Source organism: Manis pentadactyla, chromosome 11 (assembly GCF_030020395.1).
Source record: "Manis pentadactyla isolate mManPen7 chromosome 11, mManPen7.hap1, whole genome shotgun sequence".
Lineage (NCBI taxonomy): Eukaryota > Metazoa > Chordata > Mammalia > Pholidota > Manidae > Manis > Manis pentadactyla.
In genome coordinates, this window is record NC_080029.1 from 29314148 (window position 1) to 29330027 (window position 15880).

At 48.9% G+C, this 15880-nt stretch overlaps 1 long non-coding RNA gene across 3 annotated transcripts in view; it reads left to right on the forward strand.

The window, feature by feature from the left end:
- The first annotated feature begins 620 nt into the window (after positions 1 to 620).
- The window catches only part of LOC118926343 (uncharacterized), a 30063-nt gene continuing 14803 nt past the window's right edge, over positions 621 to 15880 (forward strand). For 2 of the 3 annotated variants that reach the window (XR_005030426.2, XR_008992446.1), the window contains exon 1: positions 621 to 794. This is a non-coding gene — a long non-coding RNA (uncharacterized LOC118926343). Of the gene's footprint in view, positions 887 to 15880 lie in introns of all 3 variants that reach the window. The other variant, XR_005030427.2, reaches the window with a different exon arrangement.

Consider the following 15880-nt stretch of genomic DNA (forward strand, 5'->3'; position numbering starts at 1 on the left):
CCTGTGTGGCAAATCTTTTTTGTCTGCAGTTTAAAGAATGTGTAAACAAATAAAAGGTTTTAAAACTCTTGGGAGTTTCTGGTTATTCTGGCCCTCCCCCTACCAATCTTTAGAAAATGAGTTGCAAATGTATGGATCCTGTGGGAGCAGAGCATTTCCACACTGGGGTGTGCAGTGGTAGGACGTGTGAGGGCACAGGTGTGTGTGTGTGTGTGTGTGTGTACACACATGCATGTGTGTCGGGCTCCAGAGAAACTCCAGGGCTCACATGTTTGCAAGGAGACTCCAGGGGCAACACATTCCAGGTCTCAGTGGCTCCTGGTGACATAATTCTGACCCTATCATACACCAGCTCTGGGGAAGCCACGGTCCCAGCAGCTTGCATGGGGACATCAGGCAGCGCCACCAAGAGCTTCATCTGAGAAGACCCCTCTGAGAGGATGCCATTCTGAAGAGAGCCCCCTGGAACTTCTGGGGGAGGGAGGTTGATGATTCAGAGATGACTCACAGCTGAGGTGCGGGAAAGAGACACCTCAGGCTCAGAGCCATCTAGAAGCCCGCTGAGTCACTGCTCCTTCCCTCTAGGGTCAGAAACTGCCTTCCATAAAAGGCAGAGAGATGGCTGCTCTGGGCAAGGGGCAGGAGGCTTCTTCACAGGAGACACAGCTGCCCTGAGAGTCCCAGCCTGCTTAGCAACTACCTTAAAGGAGCAGAAGGGCTCCCAGAACAAACAGGGAGTGGTTTCCTGGGGCTGCAAGCCAGGAGTCCGTCTTCCCAGAACAAATATGAGATAAGTAAGTAAGTGAAGCCTCTTTTACGCATTAGGCACTGGAGAAACAGCAGAGAAGATCAGGCCCCACCCCTTATGGGCTTACAAACCAGACAGGTGATAACACAACATATGGATGGTGTCCAGGGGGAAATCCGGGGAGGTAGAACACAGGCGGGAACTTCTGGTCTCTGTCAATTGATGCGCCTTTAGTCAGAATCTACTCATGCTTTTTGGTAAGACGTAGGTGCACATGGCGGTGGGGAAACACTAGGTCACTTTGGGTCCCTCTGCTGAGTAAGTGCTGAAGCACTCTTCAGTAAGTCACTGTGTGTCTTCAGCCTGTCCTCTCTGAAGCACAGTATGTGGGGGTATTTCTAGCAGAGAAACCATTGATTGTTGTTGCAGACCTGGGCCATCCGGCAGGTTGAGCCGTCTCTACAGAGGGAGTGATATCCCCATCCGGGGGCTGGAGCAGGAAGGCAGGGCCTTCACCCAGAGTAGGCTTGGTGGAGGCTCCACTGGCTGCCCTGAACTGCCCATTCCAGCAGCGGGGGACTTATGCTTGTGACAAAGTCTGGGCAGAAGATCGCACAAACACCCACAAACAGGCCTTTGATCTGCACAGAGGGCTGTGATGTTTCCACTTCACTCCAGGGAACCTAGCTTTGTAGACCAGTCTCATGCCACCAGTTGCAGAGAGCAGGCTTTGCAGGAGGCAATAGATGCATACGGTGGGCCAGGCCTGGGGAAGTTTTCAAACACAGACGGGAACCTGATGGTGCTCCTGGGAGTCACAGGGGTGGTGAGGGAGGGGAAAACTGGAGGGACCAGGATTATGCTCAGGCAAAGAAGAGCAGAAACGATTTCCTTTGTTCTTCCTGTAGGGGAATGAAAAAGCATGAATGGTGAGGACTAAGAAGGGACCAATGGGAGAGTCTAAGGAAAAATGTGGGTTCCCCTTCTAGGGGAGCAGAAAGAATGCTCAGAGAAGAGTCAGAAGGTCCAAGTTTTGGGCTATCCCGCTGGGGTGGATTTGACTTTTGTAGACAGTCTCCAGTTTCTATAAAGCCTGCCCTTAATGCAGGCATGTTTGGGTAAGAGCCCACCCGGCCAGGCGGATCTGTGCCCCAGCACCATCCTGTCCTGCAGCCTTGGAGTTCATCTGAGTCAGAGGCCCTCTGGAGTATTCTGTAACACTGGTTTTCCAGGGCCCAGACTTCTGGAAAGGACCTGGGCGATGCCCAGAGGTCTGGACGGGGTGGGCAGGGGTGGAAATAAGGTGCCTAAGACCCATTGCCCAGCACATCTCTGATTCCATTGTCTCCTACATTGCAGGTTCTACTGCTTAAAAAATACCAAAACCACAACAATCTGAAAGCATCTTTTGGGATACCTGGTAGCAGGGACACAAAGGTATCCCCTGAGGCTGCAGAAGGCGGTGTACTGATGGGAGGCCATCCTAGGCCCAGTACTCTCTGCCAGGTACAAATGGACAAGGGCCTGTGCCCAGCTTTCTCCAAAAGGGGCCTGGCCTCCCTCGGGGCTTCTCCCTTGGGTTTCTCTTAAGCAGAGCAGAGGAACACCTGTGGCATGAGCAGGATGTTCCACTTCCCCCTCTCTTGAAAGTGGGGGGTGTCCCTGCAGCCTGCACACTTATACCCTCCCTTCCCACTCCTGCCCCCACCCCCAACCTGGGCCTGCCGTGGGGCCTGCTGTCACCTCCTCTGTCATGAGCCTCAGCCCATCGGTGCTTTAGCAGGGCCAGGACAACAGCCTGTTCCCAAGGCAGGTGGGTTGAGAATGTTCGGGCTAAACTTTAGGTAATTAGCATTGTTAATGCTCCTTCTGTGAGATTACAGCTGTGCGCCTCATTAAAGCATTCTCCAGGGGGTGAAGCGGAGATTCAGGTGTCAGCTCTGCTCCTCACACAGCACCCGCCTGCCATCTCCGAGCCTCTGTTCCAGAGCCCAGCTCATTCCCAGGCCTCCACCCATTCCCGCTCCCCGTCTGCTGGCATCTGGGCCCGGCCTACCTCTCTCGACTGGGACTGGCTCCTCCTGCCCCCTCGCAGCAGAAAGCTCTGTCATCTGCTCTCTCCTTTCCACCCAAAGGGAAATGTGCCCACAGGAGGGAGCGGATGGCTGCCGCTGGCCAGACTTGGCTTGGAAAGAGAGGAGTCTGCCCTGGGCAGGGAACCCAGCCTGCCCTCTGCATCCTGAGGCTTTTTATCCAGGGCCATTCCTTCCTTCACTTCCACCCCTTCAGAGAAAACCCGAGGCTGGTGCCCTGCACCCCACACCTCCTGGCTGGATTTCCCAGCTCGACTGGCATCTGCTGCCACAGCCCCTCCTCAGAAAGAAACCTGAGTCCCTCTGGCTTTAATTTCTGGGATTCCTGATTCCTGCAAGGGGAGGCAGGGGACAGACTATTTGCCAAACAGAGAAATATGAAACGCTCCTCAACCCCCTTGAAACCTTGAGGAAAATAATGCTAGGCCTTCTGGGGACTAAACACAGGCACAACCCCAAACAGAGGGAAAACACAATTCCAGTGGGCCTCCCTGGGGGCTGGGGGTGCTGAGGAGGGCCCAACAGGGGTCCAGATGCTCAGTTGTCTTTCCTTTATGCTCCTCTCATGCCTCTGGGTCCTTTGTGTCCACAGAGATGCTCAGAAGGGTCATCTAAGCCATTTTTGATGATCGAAACTTAACCATCTACTATGGGCTGAAAACTTGGAAGATACACAGAGCTCAGTAGCAATATTAGAACAGCGGGCTGGCTGAAAGGACTAACACACGTACAAGTGACTTTAATTTAGGATGGAATGACAGATGTATGTCCTGAATGTATGCAGTGGGGGAGGACATATTCAGACAGGCTAGGTGTATTGGAGCAGAAGCTTGAGGGATGTGTAGGAGTTCAATAGCAGTGATTTGGAATTTGGGAGTAGGCTTTCCAAGTGGAGCAGGCAATGTGAACAAAGGCCCCTTTGTTCTGGGGGACTTGGAACTTGTGTCTTGGGCACTAGGACACCGACTGCCTCCCAGATTTAGGGCAAACTCTCCCAGGGAACTCTAGTTGCCATCATGACTGTACAGAGGACCTTCTGAAGTTGAGGGCTCCTGGGGAGGCTCTCAGAGTCCTTACCGTGGGAGAGATGAGCCTGGGGTCTTCCAGAAACATTCCTGCCAGTTTGTTTGATGTGTACACTTGGATACTTGTCACCTTTATTCCCTCTCCCACCGTCCATGCATCCTCCCAAGGGATAGCTCCTAAGCTAGTCTCAGCTCTTTAAAGCTTAGTCTGAATCCTTTTTAGGTGGTTTCTTAAAATCCTCATTTCCCACATCTTCTCAGAGCTTCTCCAACCTTCCATTCTCTTTTGTCATTATGTTTGAATTGTGTTCTATCTAGAATAACAGCATCCTCCATGCTCCCACCCTCTCGCACTCATAGTCTGTCCACCTACAAACGCTTCTGAGGCTCCACTCAGATTTCTCTCCTTGTGGAGCCTTTTCTGACTTGCCCAGGGAGCAGCTGCTTCCTCTGCAGAGCCCCCACCTTGGTTGGTGTAGAGCTCTCTTACAGCACCTGGCACTCTCTGCCCCATTTGTCAGCTTTCTTGCTGGCCTCCTCCCCCATCAGACTGAGCTCTTGGAGGGTACAGGTTGTGTCTTGTTCACTGTTGAATCCAACTGCCCTAGTTCATGTTCAATGAGTGAATGGGTGGCTAGATGGATGGATATACAAATGAATGAGTGAATGAATGAATGAACAAATCAGAGGAAATACAGTAGGGTGGGGTGTGGAGCCCAGTTTGCCTCACATACATAGGTCTTTTTGGGGCAAGGCCCTGGTAAATTCAGATCTCCTGCCTTGGGTCCTGGACTGTAGGGGGAAGGCAGCTCTATTGGGTAGGGAGAACTGGGTGGCCGGGCCTTACCCGTCTCTCTCTATGGTCCTCTTAAAACCCAACTCTTTCAAGTCCCTCTGCATTATTAACAGGATCTATATTAAATGGGCCACCGTCTGTTCCTCTTAAAGGAAATCCACTCTGCACTTAGAGAAAAAAGAAACTATGAAAATGAGCTCCATGCTTCTCTAGGGCAAAAAGACCAGCTTTCTTCTTAAAGAGTTCATGAAGGACCCTGAAAAAAATACATTATTAGATTAGTCCCTAAACAAACAACCACAGGCTAAAGCCATTGATAAAAAGCACCTACAAGGACATGGTTAAAACTGGTGGTTTATAACTGCCCTTTGATTTTTAAAGGACTAGGCAAGAATCAAGGCCATTGTCCTCCAACTAGATCTAATTCTGGAGTGGGGTGGAATACAGCTTCTGGGGTGATCTTTTTGCTGTACTTTTGTTGTATCATAAAATCATTAACTTTCCTCTAGTTATGCCATTTAAAAAATATACACTGTACTTCTGTATGCTTTTAATTATGACTTGAGTCCAAAATTACTACCCTGGGAATACAGTTGCAATTACATAATGGAAGTCAGTAAGAAAATACAAGTCTTTGGCCTCTAACACTTGGGGACCCATTTGTTGGCTGGAGGTGGGCGCCAGAAAAGTGCATCCCTGTCTCAGTGCAACTAGCAGGGGTTGGTGGAAGTGCTTTGGGGCCCAAGAACGCTTGGAAGGAAGGCCAGCGCTGCCCTCACAGTGACCGTCGGTGAGCATGTTACGTGACCTCCAGGAGCCTCAATTGCCGCATCTGTACAAATAAGGGTAGTGACACCCACTTTGTAGAGTTGCTGTGACGGTGAACATCAGTCACATGTGTCTGGTGCCTGTGCCTGTGGCTCTTCCTCTCGCTCTCTCCTACCACCCTCTCTCCCTCCATTTAATGACAGACATGGCAATAGCTTCTATCTAGGAGAAAAGATGAAGAAGATCTTGCCCTCAAGATGAAAGTTCCCTTAAGAAACTTAGGCAGTGTGGTAGGGCCGAGGAAAGGACGTGGCTTGGGAGTCAGAAAGCTGTGGCTTTGCCTCTTTGTCTCTAAATGGAGATAATTACATCTACCTCATATCTTGCATTTATTTGTAGGAAGACAATGGAGGTAAAGCTCTTGGCCCTATACCTGGCATACGATTAGTGCCCACTAAATAGTTGTATGGTTTTCCATGGTCAGGTTCATCCAAAGAAATGAGAGGAGCATGGCAAAGGCCTCAGGAGCTGTCAGATTATGTGCCAGGAGACATGGGGGAGTGGGGAGAGGACTTCCAAGTGGAGAGAAAGCTAGGAAGACTTCCAAGAGGAGGTGGCGTTTCAGCTAATTTGGACATAGGTGATGGGAGGAGGAAGGAGAGGGATTATTCCAGGCACATGTGTGGATACAGGAAAATATGGCTAGTAGTCCAGGCTGGCCAGTGTGGACAGGAGTTTTAGGAGCTGAGGCAGGACCGCCTGGGGCTGGGGTCCAACCTGGAAAGCCGCCTGTGAGGGAGCAAAGCTGGGAACTTGCAAAGGAGAGCGCCTCAGCTTGCTGAGTAGCAGCGTGGTGAACTGGTGCTGTGGACCGTGCTGGGCAGCCTGGGTTTGAGGAGGGGTGAGAGAGGCCCGGGCTTGCAGACCAACATCCTGTTGCTCCAAGTGAAACCTGCCGATGGCGACAGGTCACAGACCCGTTGGGTCAGGTCAGATGCCAGGGGTGTGTGGGCAGGTGTGCTGCACACGCCTAGAGGGTCTGGGGGTGAGAGGGAGGGGCCAGAGGTCACGGCCCCTTTGCTCTGCCCTGCATACTGAGGAGCCCACTCCTCCTCTCCTCTCCCGTCTTCCGTGTCATTTCTCTCATGCAGCTGCAGCAGGCTTGGGGAGGGCTAAAGATGGGGGTAGTGGGGAACAGAGCCCCTGCCAGGGTTGGGGAAGAAGATAGGAGAGGCTAGGAAGCCGGAATGGCCAGTGCAGGTGGGTGCTTGGCCTGGCTTAACCCTGGGACGCCCTTTGGGGTCTCCAGCCCCGGACACTGAGGTGGTGCAGCTAGCGTGGTGTGGAGTTGCTGGGCCAGGGTCCAAGCCTCAGAACTCCAGTGTGGACAGGACCCTTGGAGAGCCTTTCTCTAGTCCATGGATGGGCTTCCAACTTGTCTGTAAAATCATGTGTGTGTGTGTCTGTCTGGCTTTCCTTAGATTCCCAAAGGGATCTGTCACACCCCCAAAGCTTAAGCACCCCTTGTCAATGCACCTTCATTTTCCAGATGAGGAAACTGGGCCCTAGAGAGGGAGAAGGACTCACCGGGTCCCACGACTAGTTAACTGCCATCCAGGGCAAATCACCTTTTCTTCTGAAAAGGATGTCTGTCAGAAGAGCAGGGATGCGGGGGGCTGGCCCAGGAGTGGGAACAGAGAGGACCAGGGGAGGAGGGAGGAAGGAAGGGAAGCCCAGAATTGTCCAGGGATTAACCATCTGTGTTTTCGTGGGGGCCAGCTCCCCCCAGGATACCTGATCCCGTTCTGCAGGTATTGTTCAAGAACTTTCCCAGGGATGGACTGGGCTGGGCTGGGCAAGTGGGAGGTGGGGAGAGTAGGGGGAGAGATGGAAGGCAGTAACAAGTTGAGAGAGGGGTGGGGAGTCCTCCTAGGGTTGCTGGCTGGTCTCAGGATGCCTCCCAAGGCCGTGGGGCCAGGGCAGCTGTGGCGGGAAGCTGAGGGCCTCCACCAGGACGTTCCTGAGGGCAGTTCCACGAACATGCACTGGAGGGCAGAGTGTGCGCTTACCCACACGGTTTGCCTGCTGGTCTCAGGTCTGCTGTTATTTAAAATCCTTGTAAGCACCCTCAGTCCCACCATCTCTTCCTCTTCCTCTTGTAAGGTGGCCATTACTCACTTTGAAATAGCAGTCTCTGGCAGCAGGAAGGGATCTTAGGGACCGGCAAACCCATGGTTTTCAAAGTGTGTTCTGATGCAGCTCAGGGGCTCCCCAAGATGAACAAGTGGGGGGAGGGGCTGGCTGTCCCCTCATCCCCGCGGTGCTGCGGCCACCAGGGCAGTACAGCTGTTACTGTTTGTGGGTCCATCTAAGATGCTGTTGGGGAAGGAGTTTCTTGGCTAAAACATGAATTCTAAGCTCCCTGCCCCTTTCCCTCAAATTTACAGAAAGGGAAATGGAGGCTGAGACTTGGCCAAGGAGGTAGAGAACTCAGGTCAGGCTTCCCAACCCCCAGGCCAATTGTCTGGTCTCTTCTTTCCTTGGGCTCAGCTAAGGAAGAGAAGGCCTTGCAGAGAAGGAATGGCCTGGTCGCTTTTGAGGACGGGGGAAAAGGAGATGTGGGGGCCCCAGGAAGGGTGCAGCTCCCCTGTTGGCACATGGGGAAGCCCACCCCACAGCCCCGCTGCTAGAATCCTGGATCACCGATTTGGCTTTCAGCTCTTGCCCAGCAGGGAGACCCGCTGCAGGTGGGGGTGGGGGGAAGGCAGGAGGGAGGCCCCAGTTTCCTACTCTGGCGGTTTTAGCTTTTTGCTCCTCCTGCTTCTGAGGGTTGGGATGACTCTGTGTCCTTGTGGGCTTGGTGGGAATCTCTGGCAAGCCTGTTTTTCTTTCTTCCGAGGCTGAGTAGACAGATGAAAGCAGTTCCAGCGGCTGAGCAGGCTGCTCCTAGCAGAGGTGGCTTCTGGACAGCTGTGGCAGGCCTCATTTGCATATATGCAAATGAATGCCTGGCTCTTTATCCCGGCATCATCCAGGCAGACCCAGGTGCTGTTGGAAGATTCCCAGATCCTGCATCAAAATTAGCCTCTTGAATGGGTTTTTGGTCTCCCAATGTGAAATTTCCTTTGAATGCCTTCCAAATCTCGGGACCTTTCCCAGTCCCCAGCTCCTCCCCACTTCCAGTCATGTTAGTTTCTCAAACCCTAGGAACTGGAGCTGAAGAAATAGATTTGGAAACAGCCAAATTGCAGAGGGCAGAGTTGAACCCTGGCAGCCAGGAGGTTCTAGGTTCTGCTCCTGGCTCTGCCACAGGCTCAGTGTGTGAGCCACCTAACCCCTCTGCACCAATATGCCCCCAGTGGATGAACAGAGAGCGGCCCCAGTGGTCTGCAAATGTTTGTGAACACCTGTGCATTAAGGCTCTTTGGTTGTAAACAACAGATAGCAACTCAAGGCCACTATATTGAGACAAAGAGACATGTTGGGACACAGGGGTGTCTCAAGAACACGTAAGTGGCACTGGGGTGGAGTCAGCAGGGGAGGGAAAGAGGGTGTGAACAGCTGTCCGGTTCCTCCATCTCTTCTTTCAGGTCCTTTCTGGGCAACTGCTTTAATCCTCTCTTGAGACTGATTTTTCTCAGTTCCTTGGTACGCATGGTGAACATCATCAAGGCCAGGAAAGTGACCTTCAGAGACTGAGTCAAATGTCTGTCAGGGATCTGATTTCTGATTCCTGGGAGAGAACATCTATTGGCTTGGCTTGAGTGAGGTGATTGCCACTGGTCCAATCAGCCATGGCCAGGAGGTCAGGGACACAGAGGAGAAACATGGCTGCCTGAGGCCCATAGCCTGACTGGGAAAAGCTCTCAGGTGCTGGGCAGATACCCAAGGAGTCCACTATGTCCTACTAAGCATAAGGTGCTGAATTATAGTGAGACTACTGAATCTTTACAGGGAGACAGATGCTGGGCTAAGCATATTTCATCTAAGAGTCAACAGACCAATGAGTTAGATGGTATTACTGTCACAGTGAATCCTCACAACTATCCCTTGAAGTGCGTTCTATTATTCTACCCATCTTACAGACAGGGTTCCTAGAATCGATGAGGCTAAGTAACTAAGGTCATGCCACTAATATCAGGCAGAACAGGGATTCTCACCTGAGTCTCTCTGAGCATCAGATTTTTCTTCTCTAAAATAATAACTTGTAGTTGGCAGGACTCTTGAGAAGATTAAGTGATATAAGGGATGACAAGTGCTTAGCAGAGTGCTTGGCATGTGGTAACCACTTATTTAGGATGAAATGGCCTTTTGGCCTGTGCTTGAAACCCTGTAGGAACTGGGGATTCAGTATCTTTGAAAGAAGGCAATTTCACCTTTAGGCAGTTCTGACTATTAAAAAGCTCTTTATTTCTTGAACTTTTGGATTGGACTGAAAATGGACTTTCAGTAACTTCAGTCCATTGGCCCTAACCCTACCAGTTATGGGCTGCAGCAGGCAGAATCATGGCACCTCAGAGATGTCCGAGTCCTTGTCCTCAGAATATGTTATGTTACATGACAAAGGGGAATAAAGATTGCAGATGGAATCAAGGTTGCTAATCAGCTGTCTTTAAAATAGGAAGATTAATCTGGATTATACAGATGGGTTCATCATAATCACAAGAGTCCTTATTTAGAAGAAGGAGGCAGAAGAGTCAGCTTCAGGGCGATGTGATGTGAGAAAGGCCCAGCCAAACTTTGAGGATGAGTCTTTGAGGATAGAAGAAGGAGCCATGGGTCAAGGAATGGGGGCAGCTTCTGGAAAGTGGAAAAGGCAAGACAGTGGATTTTCCCCTACACCTTCCAAAAAGAATACAGCCCAGCTGACATCTTGATGTTAGAACCTCAGGCCCCCAAGAGCTAAAGATAATTAATCAGTGTTGTTTCAAGGCTCTACATTTGTTATAGCACAATCGAAAAATGAAGAAAGGGGTATCCCAGCAAATCATATCCTTGAACCCAGTATGCTGGTCCCCTGAGTCTCTTCTCTAGGCTATCTAACCCTGGCTCCTTCAAGTGGTCCTCACATGAATATTTTGAAAAGTTCAAGCCGTATCTGAACCAAGAAGAGATCATTAGGTTTAGTAATTATTGGCTCTTTCCGTGGAGGTAAGACACCTAAGCAGCACGGGATGGATGGAGTTGGGACTGTAAGGGTTTGCAATTGTGTGATGGTGGTGATGATGGAAAAGAGTACATTCAGGTGTAATTTATCACTTCTCAGCCTCTCCCAACACCCTGCTAAATATCAGAGTAACCTTTAAAGAAGGCAGAGGCCATCAATTAAATAAACAGATGCCTTGATGGAGAATGGAAGTGTAAACACAGGCCCAATCTCATAATTTACTGATGGTAAATCAGCCTATTCACTCAGTGGGCTATTCTCCATCTGTACTAAAGAAAAAGGAGGAAATCCACCACAACGGTGTGAGGGTCTTTATGAGACCTGACAAACAACAAAACAGATTACAGAAAAAGGTTTGCCATCTACTTCCAGGGGGTTAAAATTTTTTAACACATAAAGTTGCATATAAGTTTGTTTGTAATGATTTAGGCATGCCTGTGGAGATACAAGGGCATGGATTAGATGACCTTTGGACAGTTTATGCCATCTTTTAATTCTAGTATCCAAAGGTTGTGATTTGCATCTGCACATTCACACTTACGATTAAATCATATACACAGGTTGCATAATATAGATAGAAAAATACACTGAACCATAGTTCCAGTGACCTGAGGATGTGTATGACATATCCAGCAAAGCTGGGCCAGGGATTAATATTGCTAAGGTCAGTATGGTCATTTTGGGCACGCAGGAAGTAATCTTTCATAAGGGTTCACCACTCTTCCGTATCTTAGTTCATCTATAATGGACTGGCAGAGAGAGATGGTTATTAGAAAATAAAATGCACTTAGAGTCCCCCCATGAATCATTTATGGAAGATACCATGCTTAGCAAAGACTATGAAAATCTGGCTCTTAAGGGCAACTCAGTCACTATTTCTGGATGGCTTTCATGCATGGCTACTGACCAAGAAAGGAGCGTGGACACACTGGAAGGATTTAAGGCAGAGGCCGAGCCCGAGGGAAAGGTTTTCAGAAGACACTGTGTGGTGGGACCCATAGTGTGGAGGGGGTCCTTTGGTTGAGAAGGGGTCCCTTGCCTTACTTCCCTTCATATTCCCAATATAGGCCAGACCAGGAAACGTCAGCTGAAGAGGCAATTAATTCAACAGAACTGAGGTTTGGACAATTAACTTTTAAATATGCAAGCAGTTCAGGAGAGGGAGGAAGTGGTTTCCTCTTAGCGCAGCTGGTGAAAGATGGTGTGATATTATCAAGGGTTTTGGGTAACCAGCAAAAAGTTTTCTAATCCCCACTCTGCCCACACTCAGAATATCAGAGCTGTGATAGCCTAAAGATAGGGGCCTCAGGAGTCGGAAGGAGAGAATTGGTGCTCTCTGGGTCAACTATAAATAGAACTTGTTAAGATCATTCTAGAAGGCTGGGGTAAACAACCAGCCGACTAAAGAACTGTGCAGTTTGCCCAAGAGGACAGTTTGACCTAGGCTTTCTGCAGTCGGTAACTAAGGGGAAATGGATTTGCTTCTTGCAGTGTGTTTGAATCACAGCAGACTTCCTGCTGGAGAGGTGGGGTGGTGGCAGAGGAAATGGAGGCCTGCAGTTGGGGTGGGGGAACCCTTCTCTGATTCTTTGCTCTACCAAATCTGAGATGTTGGATCCTGGATAAGTCACTTTACAAGTTTTATCCTTTGTAAAGTAAGAGTCAAAATATGTACCTCACAAAATCCTACCCTGTTTAAAGGATTAAGAGATGGTTAATAAACACACACTATCTTTTGGGGGCGTCTGGGGAGACAAACTAATGTCCCAGGGAGTTAGGAGATTTGGGTTCTGGTCCTACCTCCATCACCAACCCATTCCTTTATTATAGAATGAGGGGGTGCACCAAGTGCCCCCACACTCCCTGGGAGACTCAGCTTCCTGGGCCCCTCTCCCGGAAATTCTGATTCAGAAGAGGTGGAGTGGGTCAGTAATTTGTTTCTTGTCACCAGAGGTGTTTGGGAAGCACTGCATTAGATTACTGCCTTCTGAACGTGTCAGATTATAATGTTACAGGGTGGATGTAAAAACACAGACTTTCAGCTCTTCTAGCAATGAGGCCTAGAAAGTTGCAATTTTAAGTAGCATCTCAGGTGATTCATGTGGTATGCTTGGCAAACACTAATCAAAATGATCTTTAGGGTCAGGGTCTATGAATATTTCTGCTCTGAGCTGATGTTCAGCTAGGATGCACAGGGCTTGCTGTATTGTGTGTCAAAATAGGAAACACTTCTATGTGGGTGATAAATGGCTGTTGTCCCCACCTCTTCCTAATATCCCAACCCAACCTCCTTGGTTCCTCTCCTAGGACACTTTCCTACCTCCATACTACCCAGGCCCTAAAGGGTTAACCCCAGTCGCCCAGGGGCTCTCCAAGACCCTGTCACATTGCTATGGCCCAGCATCTCTCCTGACTGATGGGTGCCTGTGCCACAGCAGCTGTAAAATATTTTGATGTCACCCGTGCTGGCCCTCATTAAAGCAATAATCAAGTCCTAGACTGTTATACTTTGTGAGGGGAAGCAGAAAGCAAGAATGACTCATGAATTTCCTCTTTCCTGCTCTGATTTGGTCTTAGTAGCTGGCTCTTTTTTTTGGTGGTGGTGATGACAGAAAATCTAATACCTTCCCAGCGTGTCTGTGTTAGACTCCTGATTGCAAAGAGCGGCCCCTGGGCTCACCTCAATACAGTAGAAGATCATTTACTGGCCATGATGTTCCTACCAGTGATCACGTCCTCCGAGACATCATCCCCATGATTACCCACTACCCTCTGCACGGGTCTGCCCAGATCATGGGGGCTGGAGTGTCATCAAGTCACCTACTACAATCACAGCCTGGTGGGTCAGCACAACATACACACTCCACACCATGGCAAATGGTTTTTGGATATTACTCTGGGTAAAAATGTTAAAAAAAAATTCTTTCAGAATCATCTTTAAAAAAATATGTTTCTGGCATAAAAATGCTTGTATTCTTACAAGGTGTTTATTGTGAAGATACACAGAATAAACAATGTCAGGATAACAGCATAACTTCAGAAGTTAAAAGAATAGACTCTACAATCAGGCTATTGGGTTTCAATGGTCCTTTAGGATGACCTGGAGCAAACTGTTACTTAACCTTTCTAAGCCTTCGTTTCCTCATCTGTAAAGTTCAGAGAATGAGAAGACTGGATTAATCTCACAGGGGCTTTGTTGAGAGCAAAGTGAGATTTTGCAAATAAATCATTGAAAACAGTGTCTGGCATATAGAAAGGGTTCAATAATAAATGTTACCTTCAGGCAAACTTATTCTATAAAGATCCAGATAATAAATACTTCAGGCTTTATGGGTGATTTGGCCTCTGTCACAATGACTCAACTTTGTCACTGTGGTGTGAAAGCAGCCACAGACAGTATTGTAATACAGTGGGTGTGGCTGTATTGCAGTAAAACTTTATGCACAAAAAAACCCCAAAACAAAACAGGTGGCTGGCAGATCTGACCCATGGGCCGTAGTATGCCAACACTTGTTTTAAAGGAAGAAGGGTATCTCATGGGAAAGCAAGAAGATCTCAAACACCAGGTCTCCTGGATATTGGAATATAGCTCAGCAACTGAAAGACTTTTCTTGGCTTTTATGACCAGATAGCCTAGTCCCTCCTCAGCATTAAGAATTCTTGCTCTTCTGCTATTTTGGAGCTGAACTCCCATTTCCACTCTTGCTGGTCCTGCCACAGCTAATCGCCAGCCCCCCTCTGCTGCAGACCTCTTTCCCCATCTCAGGACTTCTTCCTCTAGTTTTGGCTCTCTTGCATCTGCACAATGGCTTCTCCGTGTCCCATTTGGCTTCTACTCTCACAGATGTGTCCTGAGTCTTGCCCTGTACTGGAGGGAATCCAATTGGTCTGGTTAATCCCCAGTCCTTGTTTGTGTAGAGATTTTGTCCCAGATATGTGATGACAAATCTTATGTGTCAACCTGACAGAGCCATGGGGTACCCAGACATCTGGTCAAATAGTAGGAGGGTGTCTGGGAGGGTGTTTTGGATGAGATTAGCATTTGAATTGGGAGACTGAGTAAAGCAGATTGTCCTCCCTGATGTGGGTGGGCCCCATCCAGTCAGTTGAAGACCTGAATAGAATAAAAAGGCTGAGTAAGGAACTTTGCCTATTTTTTTGAGCCAAGACAATGGTCTTTTCCTGCCTTTGGACTAAAACTTATGCCGTCAGCTCTCCTGAGTCTCAGGCCTTTGGACTCAGACTGGAACAGCACACTGGCTCTCCAGCTTGTCACAGATCTCGGGACTTCTTGGCCTCCATAATCACATAGCCAGTTTCTTATAATAAATCCTCCCCACTCTTCCACTTCCTGTTATATAATGTCCTATTGTTCTGTTTCTTAGGGGAACCCTGACTAATAAAAGATCCCTTCATAGGCCTCTGGGCCATAGACAGGCTGTGAACCCTTAGATCAATCAACACAGGGGTTGGGGATGAGGGTCGTGAGGTTGAAGATTTGCTTCTTTCAGCAAAGGGCTATGGGAAGGAGTCCCTTAGAAGGGCCTGGATACTGGAGCTTGGCCCACCTAGGACACTGTCTTCCTGTGCTGGTTTTCTGGCATCACTCTTAGAGTCATCAGCAAAGCATCCCTTAGCCCCTCATGTGACATTGCCTGTTAGAGTCACTATCTAAATATTTAACAGTATAGAGAGGCAGCCTGGTATGGTGGAAAGGGGATGGGCTCTACAAACAATGACCAAGATCGAATTACTTAACTTCTACAAGTCCCAGTGTCTCCTCTGCAAAATGGGGATAATAGTATAATCTTGCATGACAGTGGCAAAAATAAATGAGATGACATGTGTAAAAGTTACTGGCACATGTAAAGTGCTCACCAAGACATTAGTTTCATTCTTTCCTTCTTTGTCCCCATGAATCATAATTCTCCCAGGGTTATTTCCTTCTGGTGCGGCTGATAGAGTTGGTGGAACTTTCTGGACCTTCTGTTTTGATACTGAAGAATATCCAGATCCTGAGAACAGTAGTGACTGCTTGAATGGCTGGCCTTACTCCTTCCTTTACAGGGCTTCCTGCATTCGTGAGGCTCCCCACTTTCTCTGGGATTTCCTCTTCTGTCCCTTTGAATATTTTCATTAGCTGGGCTAGAGCTCTTTATAAAGGATTGGATCTGCGTTCATCTCTCAGGAGGGGGCACTCTTTGATTTTGGAGAAGCAGTGGGTTCCATGGCAGAGGGAATAATAAGGACTATGAACAACCAAGACCCCGAGATGTAAGTATA